Raw genomic sequence first — 17,004 nt, 5'->3', positions numbered from 1 at the left:
ACATTATGGACGATCGATGTGTTTACTTCCACATATATTGCTGCATACCTGGTTGAGGAATTATGAGAGGATGAAATGATGATCCACCAAAGTAGCCCATTGAATCCTTTTATGGTTCTGTCAAGGCAGCGGAATAGGTGACATTAGCCCAAAGGCGATGTTACCAAAGTTTGACGAGGTGATATGCATATGCATTGGAAGGATCAAGGATTTAAGTATCGGTATTGGGTATCGTATCGGTCAGGCGATTTTAAGAGACGTATCGTATCGTATCAGAGATACGTATCGATCGGTGCAGAAATGCAAGAAAATGATCAAAATACACATGAAAATGCACTTTTCGACACAGAAAACAATATAAACAAGCAATTTGTGTCATATATCATGCATATATACTAAGAATGGTGAATAATCAATAACCAGACAAGTGCGGTACTTTGAAATTGTTATAAAAGATTAAAAGATGAAATTCCTTACATGTAGAGTCACTCTATTGCCATGAAGAATGTTGGGGTGGATCAAAGTCATGTCTGTAAGGGTCTTTAACAATAGGAGCGACTAGGATGATGTTGTGTACTGTCCGAACATAAGCACAATACTGAGCCCAGTCAAAATACTGATGGTAGTGACTCTCCCACTCATAGTAGAATCATGTGTACTGCTCTAGAGTGGCTAATGTCATGATAGCACTAGGTTGTGCTTGTGCTTGATTCTCTCTGTATCCATAACTTCCATACCCTACAGAAGCCCCATGTCCATAGTCTGAAGAAGAACCTGATACATAATGTCCATGGCCTGATGAAGCACCAGCATAATCAGAACTAATGCTAAGTGACTCCATGCCACTCATAAGTACATCACTATCATATGGATTGTGGGAGCGCTTGGCAGACTTGCCCTTATGCGGCTTCTGCGAGTAAGTCTTTTGGCCAGCAGGCTCAGGACCATGATCCATATCTTGGGTAGTATGTGTGTATCCTGCCTCAAATGTGAACTGAACCCCAGCACGATGTTGTGAAGCCTCATGGCCACCACCACTACCTCTAGCACCATGGCCACCACCACTACCATCATCATCATCGTCATCATCATCATCATCATCATCATCAGCAGCAGCAACAAAACCACCACCACCATCACCATCACCATCACCATCACCATCATCATCACCATCACCATCGTCGTCTTCATCCTCATCATCAACATGTTGTTGAGTTCCTCCATACGGATGACCTGACCTCGTCCTCCTGACTAAACCTTCTTCAGAGCTACTTTCATTTTCTTCAACATTAGGACAAGGATCTTGTGATGGTGGCTGTGTTGCATCCTCATCCATCTGTTGAATGATGCTCTCTATCACTGGATCAGGTTTGGTTGTCTGGCGATCCTCACTTAATTGATCCATCACCAATACCTTATCGGTATCTTCTATCCATGCTCTAACTGGATCTTCATCGTCAAGCATGCTCTTTCGAGCTCTAAATATTTAAGCTTCAGCTTCATGTTGTAATGGACATACACTAGCTTCTCCAACTTTGAATAACTGAGACGATTCCGGGGTTTGGTGTGTATCAACCCGAATGTACTCCAGTTACGTTCGCAGCCACTAGAGGATGCCATCAGGGATAATACTAGAATTGCAATTCGGGTTAAGTGTAGAGCACTAGTATCCCCATAATTGAGCCACCAATCAGCTGCACAATAATAAATGAAATATTAAAAGATAAAACCTTAAAACAAATTTTAAATGATATAATAAATTAGGTAAACCTAACTTACCTGGGCGTTGTGTGCTCCTAGCATGGATAGCCATTCTATCACCAAAATCACGAGTGGCCTCCCAAAAATACTTAGCCTAGAGAGGTATTAAAAAATATATATATATATTAGTCCACTTCCACCAATCACTCTATTCTTGGTTTCAATCATTTATACAACTAATTTAGCTCTAACCTCATCCATGGCAAGTGTGGCCTTTGCTATATCTGGCTCCATTCTGTTCACAACATTCCTTAGGGCACGCAATAGATCCGGTCTACACCCTATATCATTGGAGTATTGGATATCCGGATTCAAATAATATGCTGCACATGGTTTGTAATGGATGGTTAGAAACCTAGAAATTCTAATAATAAATAAATAAATAGTAACTTACTAATTACTAAGTGTTTAAAATGAAACCAACGTCATACACTTATAAGATTACATGCCCAATGAACATCTTGAACCAACATATTTTCCCATCGATCGGATATAATCTTCAAATACTTCTTATTTGATGTTGGGTTATTCTCATGTATTTTTCTCTTCACACATCCCATGGCCTCTACCATCTTACCCATGGTCTGCTCTTTATCCCCATCAACCTCTCGAAGCAGACAAAAGAGTGGCATCATAACATTATAAAGTCGGTCCATTGCAGCCCAAAACTTTAAGGAGGTGACAAGATCTTTGAACAAATCTCCCAATTTCAGACCTTGCATAATTGCTAGTCAACCACTCAGTAGAGGTGAACATCTGTAGCAGCCCATGCTTTCGGGAAATGAGGCTATCAATTGCAATGTAATTTGTTACAAATCTTGTTGTTGCAGGCCTCACTAAATCTCCTTGTGTGTAACTCCTCATCAATGCCAAAACCCAACTATGGTTGTAAATAAAGTTGGTGATTTTCCTTGCATTACCAACCAACTTTTGGACCTTGGGCAATTCTCCTATGTCCTTGAACATCAAATCTATGCAATGAGCTGCACATGGTGTCCAAAATAGATGTTGCTTCTTTAACATAAGCAACTGACCAGCCTTCTTGAAATTTGCTGCATTGTCAGTTACTACTTGGACAACAATTTCCTCTCCTATGTCCTCCACAACTTCATCCATTAACTTGTACAAGTAGTTGGCATCTTTGATTTCACTAGATGCATTGACCAACTTGTGGAAGATCGTCCTTCCATCACAGTAGATAAGAAAATTGATGATGGATAATCTTGTTGGTCCACTCCATCCATCACACATGATGGTCACTCCATATAGTGGCCACTTCTCCTTGAACCTCTCTACATACTCATGCACCTCTTGGACAATATCATCCAAGTAAGGCCCAGCAATCTCATGAGGTGTGGGTGGCTTAACATTTTTCCCACACCACTGAATCTCCTTTACCATGGCCTTGAAGTGGGGATCTTTGGCCTTATGTGGTGGAATCATAGAACTATGGAACCATCTGGAGATTGCTCTGCTTATCCTTTTACTAAGTGTTTTGGGTTGAAAGCATTCTTCAATCCTCTGTTGGCTAGCATCCCTTGCTCTATAGACATTAGGATCCATGTCTCTGATATCTGGGCTCTTCTTTCTCTTACCCTTACCACTCTTTATAAACCGGTCAAACATCCCCTTCACACTGGTTGCTCTACTAAGGCCAAGAGGCTGCTTACCCTTACTTAGAGATGGACGACAAGAGGAGCCAACACCAATATCTACAGGGCCCTGGCTGGGTCGAGCTGATTGACTTCTAATCAATTGCTCAGCTCTCCATTGTTACTCTTTTGCTTCATGTCTTGATTGTTTCATCGCCAGTGCCAACTCTGGGTCCTCCTCTGCTTCCATATCCGATCCTTCATAATCTTCAAAATCTTCCATCAAATTTTTCACCAATGCATCAACATCATCATGTGCTTGCTTGGATTTTTTTTTGGAATCTCTAAGGTGTTTTTTGCATTGCCCTGCTTAACTCTACAGGGCACTTTGTACACTTGGAAACATTTCCATATCCTCCTGCCATGTGCTCTTTTTGCCGAGTTACCCCACCTCCAAGATGTTGGGTGTCACAGAAGTTGCACTGTGTATGCAATCTATTATTGTTTATTTTGGTACAATAAGACCACCCAATGTCTTGTTGCCGCGGCATCGTCCTAAATACCAAACAAAAGTAGATAACTATATAAGATATATATTAAACAATATTCAAATCCACACATCAATAATTTATTATTTATACAAGTATAGACAAACATTATGATGCATGTCATGCATTGCATCATTTCATGTATTTACTACCTAGCAAAGTTGTCCTAAACAATATTTAAACATTTTTATATTTTCTACAACTAGTTACATATTATTTAATTTTTTAAATAATGAAAAAAAATGACATAATGTACTACATATATGAATCTAAGTCTTTGATTCTATTTCAGCCAATTATACTTTTTATCAAACTATAATGAAAGAGCATAGATGGAAAAATCAGATTTTTTACATTTTTTTAAGTATTTTATAAATTCAGAAAATACCCCCCCAAAAAAAAAATACAGATTTTAGGATAAATGTATAATCTTCTTGGGATGTCATACATCTATACATAATGTACTCCATATCTTATAAACATTACCATTTGTTTTAAAGTTAAGAAGAAGAAAAAAAATTTTCATTTTAAAGAAGGAATTTTCGGTTTTGGGTAAAAATGGTGAAAGAAACATGGATTTGAAACCAAATCTTTGTAAATGCATACAAAGAATGCATTTTCTATGTTTGTTTAACATATTCTCTTTGATTCATACCAAAAAACATACCAATAATCAAAGATTAAAGCAAAAGATTCAAGCTTTTTTCAAAAAACTTACCTAACCCTTCAAGAACAGCTTTTGAATTCAAATGTGGGCTGTTAGATCCACCAAATGATGTGATTTCAGCTCCTCTAAGTTCTTTTTTGGCAAAGAATTGAAAACCCTCAAGAAATCTTACCCAAAAAGCAAGTTTAAATGTGTTTTTGGAAGGGTTTCTCAAAGCTGGGAAGAGCTTCCGCCAGGACTGCTGGAGATCGAGTTTTAGGTGAAAAGAATGAAATGGCCATGTGTTTTTTAAGTTAACGATACGTATCGAGACGTATCGAGTCGTCTCGATATGTATCGGTATGTATCGGTCGATACATATCGATACATATCGAGACGACTCGATACGTCTCGATACATAACGTTTTTTAAATATAATAAAATAATCTTTTTTAAAAACTATCGGCTATATTGATACGTATCGATCGTATCGTATCGTATCGGTCGATACGTCTCGATACAATCGAGACATTTGCATTTTTTTTTAAAAAGATACGTCTCGGCCTGTATCGTATCGACCACGACCGATACCGAGACATATCGGCCAAGATGATACGATACGGTCCGAGACTTAAATCCTTGGGAAGGATAGTGGTATAAGGGTTCCAGTTGCCCAAAGGTGCTAGGATTTCTGAAAACTACTGATCTCTTCACGGAAAGGCAGTGTGTCCATCCAAAGATAGTCTACTCAAAGAATTTGGGATGCGCGGCCTAGGGGTTTTCTTACCGCCCATAGGTGGAGGAAAATTTTCGAAAGTCATCGACATCTCGCGGTAATTGCAGTGCGATAAATTGTTAGTGAGGTGCATAACCTCGGGGTTTCTCTATCACCCAAAGGTGGAGGGAGATTTCCGAAAGTTGTTATCTCACGGTATTTGCGGTACTATAAAGACGTGTACCAGTACGATAAAGACGTGGACCTTTGACCCGAAAGGGTAATAATGCAATGTTGTTGTAAAGAAGTATTGTTGATTGATATTTATCATCTTGATTGCATATAACTATGTGTCTGATGTGTTGATGATAAATGTTTAGAACCACTGATTTTGTGATAATATGTTAATACATGTTTGAATGATGAATGGACACGCGATGGTTAAAGAACATGATGATTTGTGCGATATAGAAATCTCTAATGTTATGATGTTTTGTTTCTATATGTTGATGGAAATTATGTTGTTGAAGAATAACAACTTATTATGGTAGATAAAATAATAAGTGAATAATTGTGACAACTGACGGTTAACCAACGAGCATAATAAACCATGTACGAATAATCCATCAATAAGAATTATAGTGATGAAAGATTAACAATTTATAACCTATAGGGTATAACCGGCTTTGAGGCATTTGACAGAAGCTACTTCGGTGGCATAATGCATCAATAATATGAAAAGATGAACCTAGCACTGAAATAAAACAAGGAATAATAAAGGAATGAATGAGCGAACAAATCACGAAAAACATATTGAAGAAATTGATGCACATAATAAACTACGATAATACCCTTGAAAGAATTGATATCTAATTGTGCATAAGGAAGTAAGAAGCTAGAGAATGATAACTTGAATGAGAACAAAAGAAGTAATCGGTTCGAGTAGTTTGATGATTTTGATTGCTTTATGCGGAATTTGTGGTTTAAATATTTATTTTCAAACTTGGTCGATTTAGTTTGCTCGATTCTCTTGATCAGTGGGAGTGCTTCTTTACATGATTGTTCTGTTTATGGATTGAGAGTTCTTCCTATCTCGTTGATATGCTTGTTGAGTGGGAGCACTTGATACATGTTTCGTTTCGATTGTGATGCTTTTGTTTGTTGTGATGAATAACATCTGCATGCATGCATATGGTTGATGTGTTGGCCATTTTGGTCTAAGGATGTTCGATTGACCACGAGCCAAGTCGTTCGGCTATCTCTAGCCATAGATGTTCAATTGGAGATAAACCAAGTTGTTCGATTACTAACGAATCATGACGATGTTCAAAGGTAATCCATGAGTCGTACGATGCTCATGATACGTTCGAGGACCCACAAGGAATGATGACGATATTTATGTGATCACAGACGTGTATGACATTCCTTGTACAAATTATCTCAAGGCGATTCATGTTAGTAAGTAGGTCTTTGTTGTAGTTGACAGAAAGAGATATGCCGTATGTTGAGGTGTATTCTCTGTTGTTGCTCGACATCGATGTATTTGCTAACTGGATCAAGGTTTAGTAGTATTATTGTTGTATTGAGATCCCATGGCCACATCTGATAATGATGACTTTATAATTAATGTAGCCTAAGTGAGAGATTGTTAGGATTTTCCCAAAATGCGATGAGTGTGGGCTTAATTAATTATCGGGTCGATCATTGATGGGGATCAAGAAATACAAGGGCTGACGTGGCTGCTACTATTTTATTGAGATGGACCGGCTCGGCCTGGCCCATTGTGGAAGTGGGTTAGGGTTTTGAGGAGTATTATAAATACAACTGATGAGGGGTCCTTGCATTCACTATTCTCTTTTCTCTTTTCTCCACAAGAAAGGGATCTGTGGGAGAGTTTAGGAGGCGGCAGAGGATCCCCATCGCGGATTGCATTCATTCTCTGACAGATCAATGCAACTATTAGTGGCGATCTTATGTGTTCTTCATCAACACACGTGGGTGTCAAGTACTCTTCGCTTTCCCTATTTATTTTGATTCAATCGTGTTCTAGGGATCTGTATGGGGACGGATTCAGGTTTGGATAAAACCCTTGAATGTTATAACATGATGAACATGGAAGACTACAGTGCCCTTAGTTGTCAGGATACTAATTCTCTAACTTGTGCCGAATCTGAAAAAAATAAGCCGTTTAATTCTTCAATGGCCACATCCTCGAAAATGGCTACCAAGGTTACTCCTTCATCTCACACTGTAGAAGTACGTCATGTGCAAGATGCGACTTCCATTTCAATAATAGCTCAAGTAAAAAGTTTGTCAAATCAAGAGAATGACAGTGTCACACGATTCACACCTAATGCAACACAGAAGGATTGAAAAAGTCTTTCCATCTCTCACTGCAGATACGATGAAACAAGTACTCCATCAAGTACCATGCCTCTAAAAGACTGTTTAGATCTGAATAAATGGCTTCCTACTGAAGTAATTCACCAAACCATTTGGTGAACTTCATCATTCTCCTCTTGCTATGCTATAGTGTGTTGTATTAATGCATAAAATCTATGGGAAAATAAGATCGAGGCAGGTCTTGATTCAATATATTTTCCTTCCCACATGTGCACATTGTAATTAACATCGTGCATTTCTAGGTAAACTGTCTTCAGGTCGATGTTGTCCTGCAAAACAAGAATCTTGTTTATTGTGTCTTCAAGGTATTGCTTATAAAGGAAAATGGAGTTCATTTTTAAGTTGCAGTTTTGTTATATGACCATCATTTTTACTATAATGTATAACTGGCTAGTTCTCAACTTTACCACTGCTGTTACTTCTGTTTTTTTCCCTCTCTTTTTCAGTCAGAACTTTTTTTGTTAAATCCTTTCTTTCACTCAGCACAAATTGTTTTCGATTATATTTTAGTGGCTTGTGACTGCAGGAAAAGGAGATAAAAGTGAAGGAGAACAGCTATTACAGAAATATGTAGTGAGATTTTCAAGATACTTCACATGTGAATTGCAGGAATATGTAATTCACTGATAAAATGCTGCAAATCTTTAGAACCACAATGTCATGATTTCTGGTGTCTGATTAGTTTATTTTGTATAATGGTCAGTTGAACTAGTTATCCTTTTCCAAGGTTCCAAACACTTTATGAGTCATGGAAAGGGTTATGGTTTTGTTGGGTAAGCCACATATACATTGTATAAAGTGGCAGTCTCAGTAATTTAGGAAGTTGTTAAGCATAAATATTCTGCAATAGAATTAGAAACAAGAAACAAGTAAGCCAACAAAGGGCATGGTCTTAGGAGGAGGAAATAAAAACATACATACATGCTTGAATAGAATTCGCGGACTTGTATACTGGCATAAGAGAAGATTGATGTTACCCCAAAGAAGGATTCCAAGTTCATCTCTGTATGCACTGTTGTGCTTTCAGCTAGACTCTTTTTTTTAATCTGATCATCAGATGCCACTTATCATTTTCAAATTGTTGAAGTAGAACTCAGCACCAAATTTGAAGATGTTGGAAGTGGAAGCTAAAGGAAGCTATGCCGTATTTGGGGGCCTGTTAATTTGATGATAACACAAGGAGCACTCTCAAGTTATGCACATAAAGCAATACTTTCTTATTGAGTTGGGTTCTCAACTAAAAGGGATTTAAGGCATTTATAGATCTGATTTGAAGGAGAGTTGGTGAATTGATACTTACTTGAGTCCATAAATTCGTTTTTTTTTTTCTTTAATGCTTTTCGGTAATTTTATGTAATTTTTCCACTCCTAAACAAATTCTTCACAACAGCACATGCTTGGGAATGGTCATCACCATACCTTAACTCTGTTAGGACTATTACTCTTAAGGTTGAAGTTTTGTAACATATACCCACTAGAAAAATTTTCTGGGCTACTAAAATCCATTAGGCTCTGTTTGGTTGCAAGGGGAATTAAAGGGAAGGGAAGTGAAATTTTCATACTTAAAAAAGGAATTTTTGTAATCATTACCCCATGTGACAATATCACCAAGTCCAAATCATTCCATATTTGGTTATTAAATTCCACTTTACTTTGCATCCAATTCCCTTTGGTTTAAAATGTAAAATAAATATTACATGTAAAATGTATCATTACTAAATATAGTAAGAAATTAAGTAGTTTATACAATCACATGGGGTAATGATTACAAAAGTTTTTTTTTAAGTTTGAAAATTTTTTCCTTCCCTTCCCTTTGATTCCCCTTGCAACCAAACAGAGCCTTAAAGAATTTACACAGTAGAAATTAGCAAAGAAGTTTTAATAGTGTCATACTAACTGGTGGCTGGGATGAACTAACAGAGTCACGCTATACTAGCCTTGATGAGGACAAAAGATACACAACTTGAAGGCATGCAGAGGGCTACAAATGATGATCCCCAATTGTTATTTTGCCCAACTGCAGTTTCTATTGAACTGTTAACAGTATCATCCAGCCTTGAGCTTAACAGTTCAATTGTGCAGTTCTTGGTTTACTCCTCTTAAAAAGCAGAAATTCTTCTGAACAATATGATCTAATATGTGCTTATAAGGAAGCTAACAGACCAAATAATCTATGATAAGGTTAACATTAGATTTTTTCACTTTATGGTAAAGTTTGATTAGGGAAGCAAGTAGTGGAAGCTGAGGAGGTATGTATTGGAATAGGAAGAGGGATGAGAGGAGATATTAAGCCTATTACTGGTTCATTTCTTACTTGAGCCTACTTAGGGTAATTGGCCATCAAAAGACAATCATGATCATGACCCCAACTTTCAAGCCCTAGATAGGAAGACTAGAGGACACTAGAAAAGAAGAGAATCCAACCACCTCTAAAGTAAAGAAAAGTAACTCTCTAAAACAACTAATTATTATTGGGAAGGGGTTTGCTGCCAAGCTATGTGGCCCCTGCGTCAGCACTGGGGCCAATCGGAGCACACGTACGAGCCATAGTTCAAGAACTCGCGAGATCTCGCCGAGTTTCTCGGTATTTCGAAAATCCGAGACGAGATGGGGGTCGAGTCACAAAAGTATAATATCTCGCCGAGATCTCGCATCTCGCCGGTCCGAGATCTCGGATCTCGGTCGAGATCTCGGTTTGACATAGGTAAATGCCCATCTAGGTCCTTTATATGAGTGCCAGATCTCGAGATCTTGCTGGAAATTCTGGGTATACAGACACCTATCTATGCCAGGAACCAAGACAGACAAGACAGACACTTATTTATGCCTAATATCATTTTGTATTTACTTTACTTAAGATATTATTCATAAATAAGCAAATACCCCCTATTTGAATCCAATAAAAATAGTTAAAATATTCATTTGTTTTGATGTCCAAAAGACTATTTTCATTCAGACCGATTTTGACAGCATTCGCGCACACCGAATTAAGTTTGACTGGTACATAACTCTTTCAATATAAATCAGATTTTAGCAATCTTGGACTTGTTGGAAAGTTTTGTTTTGAAAGCTTTCCAACAAGTCCAAGATTGCTTAAATCTGATTTATATTGAAGGAGTTATGTACCGGTCAAACTTAATTCGATGTGTGTGAATACTGTCAAAATCGCTCTGAATGAAAATATATTTTTGGACATCAAAACAAATGATACAAGTCCAGTGCCAACCTTTCCAATATTTTTGGAAGGAAAGGATTAGATTGTATATTATGACAAAAGAGAGAACTGCAGCCACATAGAACTCTGACTGGAGAAATCCCTGCCAAACTATACTTTTAGGCTCCTAAATGGAGATGCCCAAACAATCTACTGAGTTATTTGGGAGGAAGGAAAGGATTGAATTGTATTTCATAACAAAAGAGAGAGAAGGAGAGAAAGAGATTACAGCCAAATAGAACTCCAACCAGAGAAATCCCTGGTTAGAAACAGTGACAAACTATACTTTTAGGCAATGGAGATGCCCAAACAATCTAGGTAGGCTACCCCCTCCCCCTTCCTTTGGAATCAAATCAATGTAGGAAACCAAAATAATTTAGGCAGGTAGATGCATTGTCTGGCATTCCAGAACCAATAGATTTGTCCAATAGACAAACCAATTGAATCAACTCCACTAGACAAAATTTTCAGGAAAATATAACTGATGGAAAGATCAAACCCCGAAAAATAATTGATTCGTAATCACATATCCAAGATTTTTAGAACATATAATAGATGCGAGAAACAAACCCAAATGTTTCACCATGCAAGCCAGCTTAGCAAACCCTTAATAGTTAATAGGTACAACCAGGCTAGAATTTTCAGCCCATAAGCATATATCCTAAATGAGACTAATCCAAAAGCAACTTCAGATCTCTAATTTAATAGTTTAACAAAAGTGTTAACTATTAGGATGTGCACAACTCTACAGGCCTGCACCCAACCTCCCCCTGCCTCCACCACCGCTGCTCCCCCCCACCTCTCTCCTCCATCCATCACCACTACTACCCATTTACCTACCGCCACTCCTACTCCTGGAAAAAACTGGGCCAACCACCTCTTCCACCGTGACTCTTCCTCCCCTGCAACTTCGCTTCACTTTATACAACCTTCTTCTGAGAATGGCGCTACTTATGCTCACTGCCCAAACAATCTGTTAGCTCCAAAAATCAACAAATAGACTGACTGTCTCGTGGGCCATTTCCTGGGGGCCAGACCCTCCTTCAATGTTGTCAAAGCTTCCCCTCTCCAAGCAATGGAAAGCTCTTGAAGCACTGGACCTCTTCCTCCTTGACAATGGAGTATTTATCTTCAAATTTTACTCCCCCGATGTCAAAGCTCGAGCCTTTGCTGGCGCCCCTTGGATGGTTGGTTCCAAATCAATTTTCCTTCGCCAATGGACTCCTTTCATTCAGCTCCACAAGGTCGACCTCTGCACCATTCCCTTGTGGATTACCCTCCCTGGACTACCGCTGCACTACTGGAGCCAAGAGTATCTCAGCCGGCTACGCTCGGTCATTGGCATTCCTCTGTATTCTGACGATCGAACCTCTAAGATGCTCAGACTCTCCTCCGCCCGCATCTGTATCGACATCTCTGCCGCTTCCCCCCCTCCCTCCTCCATCGCCATCGAGGAGGACGACGATTTCAATTTTGAGCAGCCTGTAAAGTTCGAATGGTTGCCGCCTCATTGCATTCATTGTAAAGTCTTTGGCCATCATTCCTTGTCTTGCTCAAGGAAAGTCACTGCTGTGCCTGCTCTTCCGGATGTTACCCCTGAAGCTACAGTCTCGTCTGAGTCTGAAGCTGCCCCTGTCGCAGCTGAAGCTGCCATCTCCGTTATGCCTGAAGTTTCATCTGAAGACCTCGATCCCGCTGCTGTGAAGCTTTATCTTCGGGGTAGATCTCCATCCCGCTGCTGCAACTCTTCCCGCCAGCCTAAAAATCTCTATCGCGCTGCAACCCAGCCGGAGGCAACTCTTGGAAAGGCTGCCTGCTCCCTGAAATCTGCGGTGCCTCTGTCCTCTGCGTCGATTACCGCTGATGTGACCCTGTCCTCTGCAACGATTACTGTTGCTCTTGATGGAAACGAGACTCTGCAGTCTGCCCCCCTGCCCTCTCTGCCGCTCTGCAAGCTCTCCGGTCTGGCTATTTCTAGCCCTCCATCAACCCTAGCTTGTCCCTCGGGAGATGCGACTTCCATTTTATTGTCAAGATTTCCCTCTGCCCATGAGGTCTCTTATGCTGATCGAGGAAGAACTTCGTATTGTTCTGTCCCCCTCGCAGATCACTCGAACCAAGGCTTGCCTCTTCAAGCTCCATCCGCTGCTGATGATGCCTCTGCCCCCAAAGTTCTGGTCAACGATGCCCTCTCTGGTATTGAAAGCTCGACTCTTGAGCTTTCGTCAGGTTTGCACAACTCCCCCCCAACCCCTTTCCCCTTTTTGTACATCCCCCCCCCTGCCACCTTTTCCCTATTCACAACTTCCCCCTACTTCCTATTCCTCTTACTTTCAACCCCCATGTCCCCTCTTTATCATCTCCCGACAAGTGTCCTCTCAACCTTAATTCCAGCAATCCCTCCCCTTCTCATCTTAATCCCCCATCCCTTTCTCTTCCTCGCCCATCAAACCTTTTATCACCCAACTGGCCCACCCACGCTCAGGCCCATCAACCCCCTGCCATTTCTCCTAGGCCCTCCAATCCGAAAGCCCGCTCACCCTCCATAAACTTCACCCCCATCAAGCCCACCCACTCCCCCACCAGGCCCAAAATACTTAAAACCTCTACTAAATCCAAACCCCTTAAGCCCATCCTTTCGTCCAAAGCCACCAGATCCAAAAATCTTAAAACCTCCTCTAAATCCACCCCTCTTAAGCCCACCCATGCCAACCTTCGTTCATCTTTCCCTCCTCAACCGAACCCTCCTCCCACCTTCAAATCTTATTTTGCCTACAATCTTCCCATTATCACCCCCCAGCCCATCTCCTCTCGGCCCATCTTCTTGCTCCTTCTCCCAGACCCCGTCCATTTCTGAATCCCAATTCCCCACCCTTTCGGTGGACCCTCCTCTAGCCCCTCTAGTTATCCCGATCCCTTTCCCTATTCGCCCCCTCAACCTCTTCCTGTTGTTCGTTCCTCCCCCCTTAGGGCCCTTTTGTTCGCGACCCGGCTATTGTATTCTCTCACAGACGATACCGGAGTGTCCCCCCTAGGTCCTCCCTGCCCTCTACCTTATAGTCATGTCCGCCAGTTTCATTTGGAACATTAGGGGCCTTAATTCCCTAGCCAAACATCATGAAATTAGATCTTTCATCAATTCTTCTCATTCCTCCTTTTGTGCTCTCCTGGAGACCCGAGTCCTCCAAGAGAACTCCTCCTGTATTGCTGCTTCTTTAGCTCCTTCTTGGTCCTTGCTTTCTAACTACACCCATTCCCCTAATGGCCGCATTTGGATCCTTTGGAATCCCTCCAAAATTCATATTTCCATCTCTCACTCCTCCTCCCAACTCCTTCACCTTCATCTCTCCTTTCCGAATTCCTCCTCCTCAATCTTCCTCACTGTGGTCGATGCTCACAATTTGGTTGCTGATCGTCTAGCCCTTTGGAATGACCTCTCTCTCCTCAAAGCTGGAATTAACTCCCTCCCTTGGGGGGTGGGGGTGGGGGTGATTTCAATGTGGTTAGATACCAATCCAAAAAATTTGGAGGTCGCCCCATTGACCTCCCCTCTATCAACTCCTTCAATGACTGCATTGAAGATCTTGGTCTTGAAGATCTTCGGTGGTCTGGATCTCCTCTTACTTGGCACAACAGACGGATTGGGCCTGAGCGGATTGCCTGTAAACTCGACCGCCTCCTCATTAATGATTCCGGGCTCACTACCTTCCCTCATTCCCATGCTACCTTCCACCCTTAGGGATTATCCGATCACTATCCTTGCCTCCTCCTTAGCCAGCCCTATTCTTCTTTTGGCCTTAAGCCATTCAAATTCTTCGACATGTGGTCCTCCCATGCCTATTTCCAATCCACTTTTCTCCAAGCTTGGTGCCCTTCTGTTCATTTCCCCTCCCTTCCCCTCCTCGCCTTCGCCTCCAAGCTCCGCCGCACTAAAGCGGCCCTTAAGCGCTGGAATCTTTCCACCTTTGGCAACATCAACTCCCGCCTCTCCTCCTGCCGTTCTGATCTGGCCCCTGTCCAATCTTCCCTTCAACAAGATCCCTCCCTCTTGGATCTTAATTTGGAGGAGAAAAAGCTTTCCGAGGAGCTTTTCTCTCTCTCCCTCCTCGAAGAAAGTTTTCTTCGCCAAAAATCTAGAATCAAGTGGCTCGAGTTGGGTGATTCGAACACAGCCTTCTTCCATCGCTCTTTGCGTGCCAGGCTTAGTTCCAACTCCATCACCCAACTCATCTCTTCTGATGGGACCCCTATTTCCTCCGTCTCTGGGATCAAGGCTGAAGCTGCCTCCTTCTCTTTCCTTTTCAATCCCCCTCCTCACGCCGTCTCCACCCTTCCCCCTAATCTCATAAACAAATTTTTCCCCCTTCTCTTTCTGAGTTCCTTCTGTCCATCCCCTCGGATGACGAAATCTCCAAAGCCATTCTCTCCCATAAAGCCAACAAAGCCCCTGGTCCCGATGGCTTTAGTATGGGTTTCTTTCTCAGTTGCTGGGACTCGATCAAAGGCGAGCTCTTCAAAGCCATCCGTAGCTTTTTCTTCAAACCTAGTCAACTTGCCCAGATCAATCAAACCTTCCTCTGCCTCATTCCCAAATTGGAGGGAGCCTCCTCCTTGTCTGATTTTAGACCTATCTCACTGTGCAACCTCCTCTACAAGTTCATTGCAAAGATCCTCGCCCATAGGATCCCGCGAGTTATCCCTGATCTAGTCAGCCCCAACCAATTTGCCTTCATCTCAGGACGGAGCATTGCGGACAATATCATCCTTTGCTCTGAGATTGTTCGCGGCTTCGACCGTAAATCTCACTTCCCTGCTGCTCTCATGAAGATTGATCTGCACAAAGCTTTTGACTCTATCCGCTGGGACTTCATCTGAAATGTGCTCATCCAAATGGGCTTCCCTAATGCTTTTGTGCACTGGATTCACACTTGCATCTCCTCCCCCTCCTATTTTGTCCTTGTAAATGGCTCCCCTGCTGGTTTTTTCAACTCTTCTGTTGGTATCCGCCAAGGATGCCCCCTCTCCCCCTTCCTTTTCTCCCTTGCTCTTGAAGTCCTCTCCAGGAGCCTCCAATCCAAAACCGATCTCCATCTCATTTCCCCCATCCCTAAATGCAAGCACATCAACCTAACCCACCTGGCTTTCTCTGATGACTTGATGATCTTCTCCAAGGCCTCCCCCTCCTCTATCGCTGCCATCATGTCCTCCCTCCGCCTGTTCGAAGACCGTTCTGGGCTTCGAATAAATTTCCTTAAATCCAAACTCTTCCTCTCTGGGACCTCTAAGTCTAACAAAGACTCCCTCCTTCGTCTCACTGGCTTCTCTCTTGGCTCCCTCCCTGTTAAATATCTAGGCTTGCCTCTCATCCCCGCCAGGCTTTTCAGTTATCATTGCACACCCATGCTTGATAATATTCTCAAGCGCCTCCAACTCTGAAAAGGCAGACTTTTATCTGATACGGGTAAGCTTGAATGTATCAGATCGGTCCTCCAATCTTCTTACATTTATTGGTGTGGCATCTTTGCCATCCCTAAAGCCACCATCAAAGCCATTGAGAAACTCTTCTGTGCTTTCCTTTGGAAAGAGAAAGAAACCTCAAAATTTCTGCATCCAATCACCTGGAAATCCATCTGCCTTCCCAAGGCTAAAGGAGGATTAGGCATTCGCCGCATTCAAGACTCCAACAAAATCGGGATCCTTAAGCTCATTTGGAAAATTTCTTCCAAGCACGATTCTATTTAGGTCAACTGGGTCTACTCCCATCTTCTCAAGAATGATTCCATTTGGACCGCTCCTTTATGTCCTTCTCTGGCCTCTTGGCCTTACGGCCACCTCCACCGCCATTGTCAATGGCTCTTCTACCTCCCTTTGGCTTGACCCCTGGCATCCCTTAGGCATTCTTTATAATGTTTTTGGCCCTAGAGCTGTCTACTCTTCAGGCATTCCCAAATCTGCCCCCTTGTCTCTCATCATTTCCCTAGGTTCCTGGTCCCCCCCCCTTCTCCTCTTCCCTCTGTCCTTTCCCAGATCTGGCCCACCCTCCCCCCCCCCCCCCCATTCACTTGCCAACTCCGTCCCTTGTGGATAAGGCAATTTGGCTCCCCTCCCCCTCTGGCTGTTTTACC

The sequence above is a fragment of the Telopea speciosissima genome, chromosome 7 (assembly GCF_018873765.1).
Source record: "Telopea speciosissima isolate NSW1024214 ecotype Mountain lineage chromosome 7, Tspe_v1, whole genome shotgun sequence".
Classification (NCBI taxonomy): domain Eukaryota; kingdom Viridiplantae; phylum Streptophyta; class Magnoliopsida; order Proteales; family Proteaceae; genus Telopea; species Telopea speciosissima.
Note: the sequence above shows the minus strand (reverse complement) of the source record.